An 11,376-nucleotide genomic window follows, 5' to 3' on the forward strand; every position below is an offset into this window, starting at 1 on the left:
AGTGCCATATTCCACTCATATTCAAACGGCCCTGGATTTGTGGCCAATAGTTGGTAGATCTTCCTAGTCGTGTTTGAGCATCATTTTTCATCAGACATATTGCTCAACTGCTTCTTGTATGGATGAAGAGTTGTGTTGATGTTTTTAGTGAGTCATCACTTTCTGTGGGTGGAGATTTCCCAGCATTGATTACAATAGAACCCCCGAATTCAATGTTCAGTCTTGTCTACTGCTATACTGCTGAAGTTCAGCCTGATCCGATGCTTTGGTCCTACATCCATATTCTGGTTTGAACATTGCTATATAAAAGGTCTTTCATCACACAACACACAAACTTGTAAAACCCTGTGCAAACATTCTCAGTCCCCTCGGAGATCAGGAGTCATGCAGCTTTTCCTTTGAACACAGTAGGGAATATAAAGCAATAATGTAAAAACTTTGTACTTCAGTCTCACAGAGGTTGGATGAATTGTTTTTGAACTACTGGCCCCAATGGTGTGCAGACTGTACATTTTACTGTTAACACAGCCAGACGTAGGGGGCCCATTGGTGGTTGATTGCACCAACAGGCTGCAACAATTAGCAGAACCAAAAGTTACATCATTGTTGTTTTCAGTGCTAACTGCTGCAAGATATTACCTCAGCTTTGTAGCCTATTTTTAGTTTATAAGGAAAGGTTCAAACAGGCTAACGAGGCCAACACCACATATAACTTGAATATAAATCGAATCTAATCAAATCTAAACTAATATTTAGTCAATTTGAATGAAATGAATGAATAAATACATTTATTAAAAAAAATAAACAAACAGGACAAGGACACTCAAATGGTGGGTAATACAACACACAATAATCAATTTTAAAAAAAGTTATAAACTAAAAAATTTATCCAAATCAAGGGCCACACTTTAAATCTCAGTATATTCAGAATTTTGTACAATGTCAGTGTACCAGTAGTAGATTGTCTGCTGATGCCATGGATTAGAACGGTACGCTGCTGAGCTGGGGTTGCAATCTGGTGTAAATGAAGTCTCAAAAAATAACTTCAGAGAAACAGCAGTGAAAATGAGAAAATGAGGAGAAATAATAAGCTGATATTCTTCACAGATGTGTGGTATTTGTGATCAGATGAGGGTCTCAGGATCTGATTGCTCTTCAGTCTTCAAGGGAGAAAAGGAAAACAGAATGGTGAGCCCAAGACATACCTGTTTAATTGAGTTGGATACACTTCTTTAGCCCCTCTGCGGAAACTGAATCTGCGGTTTGACTGTAGACTTTCCTCTGAGCAGAGGCTTCCTCTGTAAGCGTGACTGGATAAAAAGGCTCTACTGGTGATTACTGGGCAGTCAACGGTGTCTCCAGGTCCATGATCCAATAGACTGCAGCACCTGGACTGGAAAATGGATTTCTCTGCCGCAAATGAGTTAAGTTTTCTCCCGGTGGCACTGTCCGTGGTGCTGATCTCTGGCCTTCAGAGGCTCCTCATGGTGCTGAACTCCTTGCAGAGTATATACACTCGCTGAACCTTGTCTGTAGGAGTACGAAACCTTAAACTTTCTTTTTTCAGCACGTGTTATGACGCACATTCATCCTGTCATAATTTGGAAATTACTGCACGAGATTTATCTTCTGTATTTTCTGTGCAAACCATGACTATCTGTTTGTTTAGGGAGGTTTACAGTCAGGTTTATCAGTTTTCCTGATGGTTCCCTCCCATCGTTTTCTCCTCCGCATTTTTCGCTATGTGCATTTTTCAAAACGGTATTTTTAATCTCAGTATGTGCACAAAAGATGAAACTGTTTATGAGTGTAAAGGCAGTCAGTGTTTCTATCTTCTTGCCCTTCTGTAAGAAATGTGAGTTTTAGCAGATGAATGGCAGGGGTGGACCGCCAGTAATCTTGTTCCCCATAAAATGAAAAGGTCACAGATTAGATCCCCTCAATTGTCTCGTGTCTATCTGCATTAAACTCATCCTTGCTATCTGGTTAATAGAGGGATCAGTAATTGTAGCTCTACAGCCCTGCTCCATAGCAGTAGTTGCTAGGTAACTTGTAATTTGTAGTCAGCTATTTTTTTTATAGCTGTGCTATGACTACAGTAGTGAATAAAGAACAAGAATAAATAACACAATGTCAGGGTTGTTATTTATTTCTAGTGTGCCTGGCTGAAGGTATGTTTGTACCTTACTGTAATAATAATATGACACTTGATTGATACCTGTAGGGACGTGCTCTTTTTATCTGCCCACCTCAAGAGAAGGGATTCGCTGTCCTACTGTACCGGATTCAGCTACAGTCATTGTTAAATATTACAAGGAGCGCTGATTCCTTTATGAACGCCAAGGCCTCTAATTCTGATCTTTTTGTTATCAAGGATTATATATCATTCAGTGTCTGTTAATTCAGCTTCTGTGGAATCTGTTTTAATCTTGACGAGCAAACTGCTAGAGTTGGAGTGTGATGTTGCATACTTCCGGGCAGCTAACACAACCTGTTACGTTTTGTTGTGCAATGCAATTTGTTTCAGTGGACACGGTGTGTATAAGCAGAAGTGGCAAGAGATTGGCCTCTCAGTTAATCTGACCCAACCAACAGCTGACAAAATGTCCTCAGGCGAGACAGTGAAGCCTCTGTCAGCTCAATCATCATAGTGTCCTTCTGTATGAGAGCATCAAAGGGAAGGAGCATCAAAGGTTTCAGATGATTTTCTTTGAAGATCCAGTCACAATCGTAGTACATGTAAGCTGCCACTGACTATCCCGGGCTGTATTAGAGGGTTTAGCAGTAGGTATAAGAGCGGACAGCAGGAGCAGCATCAAAGCTCGGAGAACCTAATAAAGAACCAAGCGGGACGCCTCGTACCCTCCAGGGGGAATGCACAGATGTCTCCCTCTCTCAGTCCCCGTTTCACTCTGTCTCTCTCTCTTTCTCAAAGACACAAATGTGAGTACATATAGCTACATACCCCGGGGGAAATTGCACACACTTTCAGTATACATGAAAATACACTCATGCAAAAACACAGTGGCAATCACCAGTGCGTGTTCACACATACACTGCATGATGCATAGACCACAGAATAGCCAGAGTACAAATTAGCTGAAAGAGGTTCGACAGCGCATAGAAAATTGTTCTGTTTCGTGCTAATTCAAGACAATCAGCACTAAAACCCAAGTGAGAGGTGCTTACAGATGCAATTTAACCTGCAGTTTCACACACTATAAAGCCATTACCATCAACAGTTACGAGGAGTTAACACTTTCCTTTGTCCCTAAATTAGGGAGTCGATTACCAACGAAATGCTGCCATGTGTCTGGAAGCCGTTTTATCAGACAAAGAACTGAAAGTCTTATAAATCTAGTTGGCTGAAAAATCGGAGTAATATCTAGGCTATTGTCAATCGTACATACTTTCTATATCTTTTAATTTTGGACCTTTTTCTGATTATCTGTGATTGTCTCTTATGCTGTTTGTATGTGATTATGTTCTGTACTCAGTTCTCTCTTGATCTCAATGAAATTACCTTATTCAATATTGTCATAGTCATAGTAATGATAGTACACTGAAACTAAGTCATATTGTCCCAGTACCATGCAGAAAAATATACAGAATGGTACTGTTCAATTATTTATAAGTGAAGTTCCCACACGTTATTTATATAATTTAAATGAACTATGGCCTGTTCCAAGAAGCAGAACTGTTCTTCAAATGTACTGATTAAGTCCCATAACAGCATAACTTTACATTTGTCCGTGTTACAGTTTTGAGGGTTCCTGGTCATCTTAATAACCGGTTTCTTGAAACAGACTATAAATAAATGTTTAGTTAAAAATTGGACTGATTTGTTGATCCAGGTCAATTTAATGAATTTGAACAACTGGCGTTACTGAAGCCTGATTAGTCATCAAGACTCAACTGAATCAACTCGTGTAGTTCGACTGAGGTAAACCTGCTGCGGGGAGCCTTTCCAGTCATAATGCATAAACTGACCTGATTGGACAGATTTCAGTCACCCTTTGCTGATTGGTCAACGTCAGGAAGCGCTGTGCTGGAATTAGTCCAACTGGAGTCAGTCTGAAAGTGCTGGAAAAAGAGGCTGTTTTTTTTTTTTTTTATAACTGCTAGAAAACATTAAGTATTTTTGGTTATAAGAAGTACACTACTAAAGGCAGGGCTAGGAATAAACTGTGACTTTACCATCCTACACATGTAGCAACTTTCCAAGTTACAGTATATTGCAGGTTTGCTTAACCCTTGGTGCAGTTTAGCTCTATCCTAAAGAGACAGTGTCTATAGATCAGGTTTTGTATTCAGCCGTTGGACTTCAGCGGGACCGTTCTGGTCACTGAGAAATTTCAGTGACTCGCTTGTCTACTGTCTGACTTTCAAGAAAGAATTGCCTGCAGTTCTAGTGCAGGACAGATTCATGATAACTCTCTGTATATGTATATTTCAATGATTATTTGAGCTGAAACACCCAGAAGAACTGTCAGAAGTTCTCTGTATACGCGTTTGTGCCCTTGACTACAGAACACTGCAGATGTTACATGTCATACATACCAATGATTTCTGCTTCTGAATGATACCTCAGAAGAATTTTATGCTATTTTTGAGTTATCTGTGAAACTCCTTTTTTTTTTTTAACTTAGACAAAATCCCAAGGAGACAGAGACAGTGAGACAGATGAAGTATCAAAGACAGAAACTCTCAAACCTGCTGGAACAAGACATTTGAGTTTCTGTCGTAGCATCCTTTGGCACTCACTTTGTGTCTAGAAAGCATGAGAGCATAGGATGTAATGTTCCCTGGTTTGGTAGCAATAAGCTGCTATGACCAGTGTGACATCAGCTTCTAGCCAAACGGACAGAAAATGCTTGTTATGGATATTCCTTTTGTTTTGTTTTTTCCGAGAACCGTTGACTGACTTACAAAGCAACAAAAAAACAATGCAAACTGTCGGCTTCTGGTATTTTTGCCTTCATTTTTCCTTCAGTGCCGTGTTCAAAGTGAATTCTAATCCAAGGTGTGCATAATGCACTTCTCAGATTCTGGCATTCATTTACTAAATCGTCCCATCCGTCAACGAGTCCCTGAGGCTTTGAGCAGAGCTACTTATTGGAGTGAAGGCATTAGACTCTGACAAACCCCAGCCTCCCACTTGAACAAACTGTACAAGTGACGTCCTGATGCACCGCCACCGACTGCTCTCCCTGGAACACATTAACACAGAGGTTAAATGAGGGGAGAGCGAACAAGACGCCAAGTGTGATGCATTGGAAACGCACAATGTGGTGGTAATCTGCCTGAGGGCACTTGTACTCGCTACCTGTCTCCAACCTTGAGTTGCTGGTTCATTAGAGCTACAGGCCTCAAGGGTGCAAGACCCCCCCCCCTTCAGTTCCTCAGTGTCTTGCCTCCAAAGTTGTCGCTTGTCTTAATGAACTGTCATCCAATGTGTGGTTGAGGTAATCAATAGGTGGTGAAGAGCCAGAAACCGAATCTGTCAGTTAACAATTCAGATCATTTCTTAAACACCTGTCTTTGCTTTTCTTTCTCCATCACTGTTGCTCGGACTTCTCTCCCCTTTAGCTGCTAGCCTTACCTCGAAGGCACCAATTTAACACTGGTCACAACTCAAAACAACTCAACATCACGTACGAATCAATTTTTAGAGAAACCAGTCTGTGAATTATATGTCGATTAGTTTTCTTCTGCAGACTCCATCATATCATTCATAATTTGTCAGCAACATGAACTCCCTGACGATCCTCATACAGATGGTAGACGGAGTCTCAATGCAGCTGGTGTTCATAGGAAAGGTGCTGGACTGACCGAGGTGTTGGTGATTGGTGAATGGTGATTAAGGCTTAAGGCTTGGTCAGACGCACCTTCAGTCCAACATGATCAGAAGATACTGGCCGAAGTGATGCTGCAGGTTCTGGTCTGGCAGTGTTGTATTTTGATGGGACATGGCTTCAATCAATTACTCCTCAACACGCTTTTTCTTTCCCTGCAGTTGACTCAGACCTTTTGGAGAAGGCTGGCCAGTTGTGCGTGTGTGGAGGGGCGGGCTTTCAGGAGGGAACCTATTCATTGTTGTTACGTAGTATAATTTGAGTATATTTCAACGTTAATTCTTTATCTGTCTCGGTATTTACCTTAACTTATTTACAGCTTTTGATGAGCAGGGAAAGAGGTTAGGAGTAAAGATTACGCTGAAGAAATAGAAAGCGGGGAAACCAAGAAAACATTGCATCGGTTGGTGATCCATACTCGCAAGTTAGATTCCAACAAAGGTGAACTTTGATGCGTTTTTGAATACATCAGTTGAATGAGGCTCAATGGCTGCCAATGGGAGGAGGGATGAATATTGGCTTGTGTGACAAATCCTTTAGATTTCAAACTGATAGGAAAAAAGATGGTGGCAAGAAAATACAAGACACAAATTTTGGCTTAGGGGAATAAAGAATAGACAGGAAGGGGAAAATGAATATCTTTCTTATTCAAGTTTTGTTAAGCTCCACTCCCAGAAAATGTTGGATTTAGGCATAAAAGACAGATACAGCTTGTGAGCGTAGAGTATGTCCTATTTATTGTTATATATATAAAAAAAAAAATTTTAAAAAAAGAAGTCTTTAACTTAATCATAACGTGGATGCGTTTGCCTCAGGCACTTTGCCGGTGTTTACCTTGGTTAGCTCTAATGGGAGTTGAACCCCTAACCCTGCCAGTGTTAGTGGTTTGTTCTACCCAGTCTCATGCTCTGCGAAGCAGGGCCCAGAGGGTATCTTGTGTAGTTGCTGAGTTGGATTAGAGTTATGAGTCCAATAAAGTAGCTCCAGCATTACATTTTCTGTCTGCTTGCTCTCAGATTCAAGAGGACTTCATCTGTAGTAGCTGCAACTCATCTCTGCATCTTTGCAATGGCTCTGCAGGATTGTAAAGTATTCATTTGTTTTAATACTTCCCGTGTTTATGAAGCAAAATGGGACTGTGGTGGGCGAAGCAGAGGTTTGGAGAATGAAAAGCAGGCTTATAATCAAACCGGCGCTTGTTAAATCTTCAAACCAGCAGTAATGTTCATAGCCATGTGTATTAGTGAGACTTTAAAGCATAAAATGCTGCATGATCACTGTGACATAAGCCTGTGTTGGACAGAATAACTGCTTTTCGGAGAAATTAACTGTGTGCAGCTGAGATTCAACATTTTTATATGTATATGTATATGTATATACATATATATACATACACATATATACATATATATACACCTTCCAAAGACATATTAAAGCATCTTTCACTTTTTCTTTAAAACCTCATCAGACAAAAATAAAGCAGACATGAACCTGAACCAGGCTTAGTTAAACATAAGGCAAAAAAAAAATAATAATAAAGTTGTGCAACCAAACTGCTGTGATTAAAGTCTCATGAGACAGTTTCATGGAGGTCAGAGGTCAAAAGATTAATTTATTTGCTATCTAAGCGCAATGGATTCGGTGTCAGGATTAAAACTGTGAGTCTTTTTGCAGCTTTCTGTTGTTCACATTCAGCAGAATACTTCAGATCTGCGAGGGGGATGAAAACCAAGTTTTGACACAAGTAGTTCAACTTGAGTGGAATAACGCGTAGTCTCGTGGAATAACTTCAGCATTGTCTGAACTACAGCATGTTTGCTGTAGTGCACTAAGATTGATGACTGCAGTTTTCTTCAACATTCAGAATGGGATTATGCTTTGATGAATGTGGAATTCATATGTAAATTTTTTTTTTTCTTCCCCATATATTTTATGCGTCTCGTCAGTGGCAAGTCTTGCATTATAATTTTGGGTTTGATGCCCTTGTGTCTGCCTGAAGGAAACACCACCGCCTCCCAGTCCCAGGCTCATTTCATTTGTCACAGCTCAGTTTAATTCCGTCCTCGGGCCTTTTCAGATCACCCGTCTGTCACAGCGCAGAGCCTCTGGAGGATTCACGTTGGAGCTTCTGTATTCCACAATTATGGCATTAGTGCAGATAATAAGGTTAGGATAAGAGTTAATGACCACAGTGCTGAGTTTCCTTGCTTTCTATTGAGTGTGACTGTTTCACTGCGAGGGCTTTTTTTTTTTTTTTTCCTTTTCTACACTTAACCGATTAGGTTGTCATTTAGACACATCCCGGCTGACACAGAAGTTGTAGACACTCCACGTGCCCGTTAAAAATAATGAAAAATAAACCCCAAATAATTGTCAACATTGGTAAACAATAACTCATAAACTGGAATACTGTTTAGGAAATTTAGGTCAGACTGAAAACAGCGCTGTGTTGAGGCTACGTTTTAGGCTACACACATTTTACTGTGTCCCCTAGAGTTGGGTAATATAGCTTTAACCAACATTATGATACTAATGATAATACCTTTCTTATGTCAATATACAGGGGAGGAAGTAACGAGTTATATTTACTCTCGTTACTGTAACAATGTGTACTTGTCCTTTCTTGAGTATTTTTCGGAGTCACTCATTTTACTCTTGATTTTTTTTTTTTAATCTCAACTATTGTATAATGCGCTAGATTTCAAGTCGCATTCGCTACAGAATACAGACAAAAGTCACACGAGGAAGTCGCGGTAAACGGTGTGAGAATGGATCACACGTGAGGAGGAATATCGCGGGGAAAAGGGCGAAAAACGCTTAGCGGTGCAATAAAGTTAGGAATGGAGTCATAATGGAGGCAGTGGTTAAACTTCACACAAGTTTAAAAAGACAAAAAAAAATATGCATGTAACTTCTTTAATCATTTAATGCACCACCCGGCGCTTGCGAAACGTGAATCAAATCAAACACACCTGCGATGTTGCTTGACCAACAGGTGCATGCTGGGTCGAGCTAAATGCTAAATGCTAAACGCTAAACGCTAAAATGTTCGCGGTGGACTCTCCGGCTGTCGATTCCAAGTTCAGTTCGAAACTCCTACCTGCGAAGCGGGTGTGCACGACCTCTCTGCTGTTGTCGCGGCTCCGGAGCTCATTCAACGCCGTGTTTGAACACCGGGCACCGCACCGCGGCGAGGCGGAGAAGGCGAATGCCGGATGTGGCCTGAGCCGGCTGCTGACGCGGAGCACTGAGAAAGAAGGAGCAGGGAGGTGGAATTTAGACTGTGGAGGACTTCACAGTGCAGAAGACTCGGGAGTCTCATGTTCAGACAGGTGAGTACGACAACGAATCTCTGATTGCGGTAACTCACTGTAAAGAAGAGAACACTAACAACCGCCGCGTTTCCTAGCAACGTTGTGTTCAGCGCGCGCTACACTGTGTGCAAAAACTGCGCAGACTCTGTTTCCTTTTTTTTTTACCCCGATCAGCCAGCACAGTAAAACCAGTTAGCAGTTAATGTTGTGACTGGCTAATGTGTTGTGTGTGTGTGTGTAAATATGTATATAATTATATATATATATATATATATATATATATATATATAATGTGTGTGTGTGTGTGTGTTAATGTGTTTGTTAATGTGTGTGTGTGTGTGTGTGTGTGTTAATGTGTGTGTGTGTGTGTGTGTGTGTGTGTGTGTGTGTGTGTGTGTTTGTATACGTGTATATATGTTTGTCTATGTATGTATGTGTATAGATAAGCAAATATGTGTGTGCGTACATGTACGTGTATACGTGTGTGTGTGTGTGTGTGTGTGTGTGTGTGTGTGTGTGTGTGTGTGTGTGTGGATGGCTAAATGGCTATATGTATGTTGTGTCTGCATGGTGTACCATGTAGCCACAACATGTAGCGATGCTTAACTGTGCTGTGAATTCTCAGACTGCATGATATTTTTGTTGGACAAGATCGTCATTGTGTCAGATGAGGCGTCTAGAGAGTCATAAATTCACATCGTGACTTGGACGTGAGACGTGACAGACTGCACGTTGGTCCCTGACTAATCACGGCTTGTCGTCCCTTCAGGACCTGCATGATGTCATCGGGAAGTAGGCGCCAGGGACCGATATCGGGGAACAACGATATAAAGAAACAATGGCGCCCGAAGCGGTTTGACACTGGCTGTTTTGTTAGTTGAAAAGCCTACAAAAAAGAAAGAGAGTGAAAAAGGCGGGGGTGTTGCTGGCGCAGCTGCAGGAACCTTCCCGCTGTTGATCAGCTCCACCCAGCAGCGGCAACAACATCCTTCCTCTTTGGCTTTGCCATGTTCACAAGCGCGCACGTGAGAGCAATCTGTTCTGCTGTTGGTCAGTGTCACAGAAGGTGTGGTGGAGAATGTCAAGAGAAGACAAAAACATTCTGACATGCTATCATCTTTGTCGGAACATGTCTACTATGATACACTACATGGGATGAAACGATCAACTGTTGCGCCTGATGCCCATTTTTGTTCCTGACGCCCTACGTCTGACGGGTCAGACTATTATCGGGCTGATATCGTGTAGTCTGCCATAGGAATTGTCAGGCTATTTGTAAATGTAGCTTAATATTGATATATCCATACTTTTTATTTAGGGTTTGTCATTTTTGTTTAATTGTCCTGAGTTTTTTCCTTCTTTTCTGATTAGTTCCCAATTCCCAATTTTCTGATTAACACTGGTTAGTTCCCAACTTTTTCTGGAGGTTGGGAACAAGTAGGTCAAAAAATTGAGTTTGAGATCAAGCAAATTAGCACATTTGAAACACCGTCTTCTGGGGTAGCATTTCTAACATTGATAGCAAATTCGATTTTCTAGCTCCAAAGCTACGTTTCAGCTGGAACTCTGCTCATCCCAAAAATTTTTTACAGAGGAAAGAATGACTTTTTGCTTGTAACTCTATAAAAATCCCACAAATGATTCCATCCTCTGTAGTGTACCAAATATCTAATCAGTAGTGACTTTTACTTTGATGTCAGCAGTTATTTTGTTTGACTAAGTGGCCTATTTTTCAGACATAGGATAAAATCATTTCAGAGTGAGACTCATAAAATATTAAAGAAAAATTCCGATATACACAAGTGTTAAAATGCAGATAACTTGGATTAGATTTGGTGGGTGAGGCAGTGTCTGGATCATTTATAATAAATGCGCTCACTTTTGATCTCATGAAGATTTCATTTTGTACACTCCTTACATCTCTGCCCACCACTCAGCCCAGCTGCACTGCATTTACTAAGAAAGCCCACGGTGGTGTGGTCAGATCATTAGAGGTTTCTCTTTCAAAATCTTCAAATATAAAGTAAATTAATATAAATTTCATTCAGTCGTCTTGTAAGAGAGTAACTTTTTCTAACGTGGCTTCTGTCAACATTCTCGTAATTACTCGTTAAGTAACAGAACTGTCATTCTCCGTTCTTTCATTCTCCTCCAGTGTCGTCTGACACACCCGCCCCAGCACAGCCCCTTGCATTTTTTATTGCACT

General features: G+C 40.8%; 1 long non-coding RNA gene across 1 annotated transcript; it reads left to right on the forward strand.

Annotated features, from left to right (window-relative positions):
- Positions 1-8,631: 8,631 nt before the first annotated feature.
- Positions 8,632-11,054, forward strand: LOC120783414. Its single transcript, XR_005706333.1, has 2 exons — positions 8,632-9,187; positions 9,939-11,054. It is a non-coding gene; the product is annotated as an uncharacterized LOC120783414 (long non-coding RNA).
- The last annotated feature ends 322 nt before the right edge of the window (positions 11,055-11,376 follow it).

The sequence above is a fragment of the Xiphias gladius genome, chromosome 21 (genome assembly GCF_016859285.1).
Source record: "Xiphias gladius isolate SHS-SW01 ecotype Sanya breed wild chromosome 21, ASM1685928v1, whole genome shotgun sequence".
NCBI classification, from domain to species: domain Eukaryota; kingdom Metazoa; phylum Chordata; class Actinopteri; order Istiophoriformes; family Xiphiidae; genus Xiphias; species Xiphias gladius.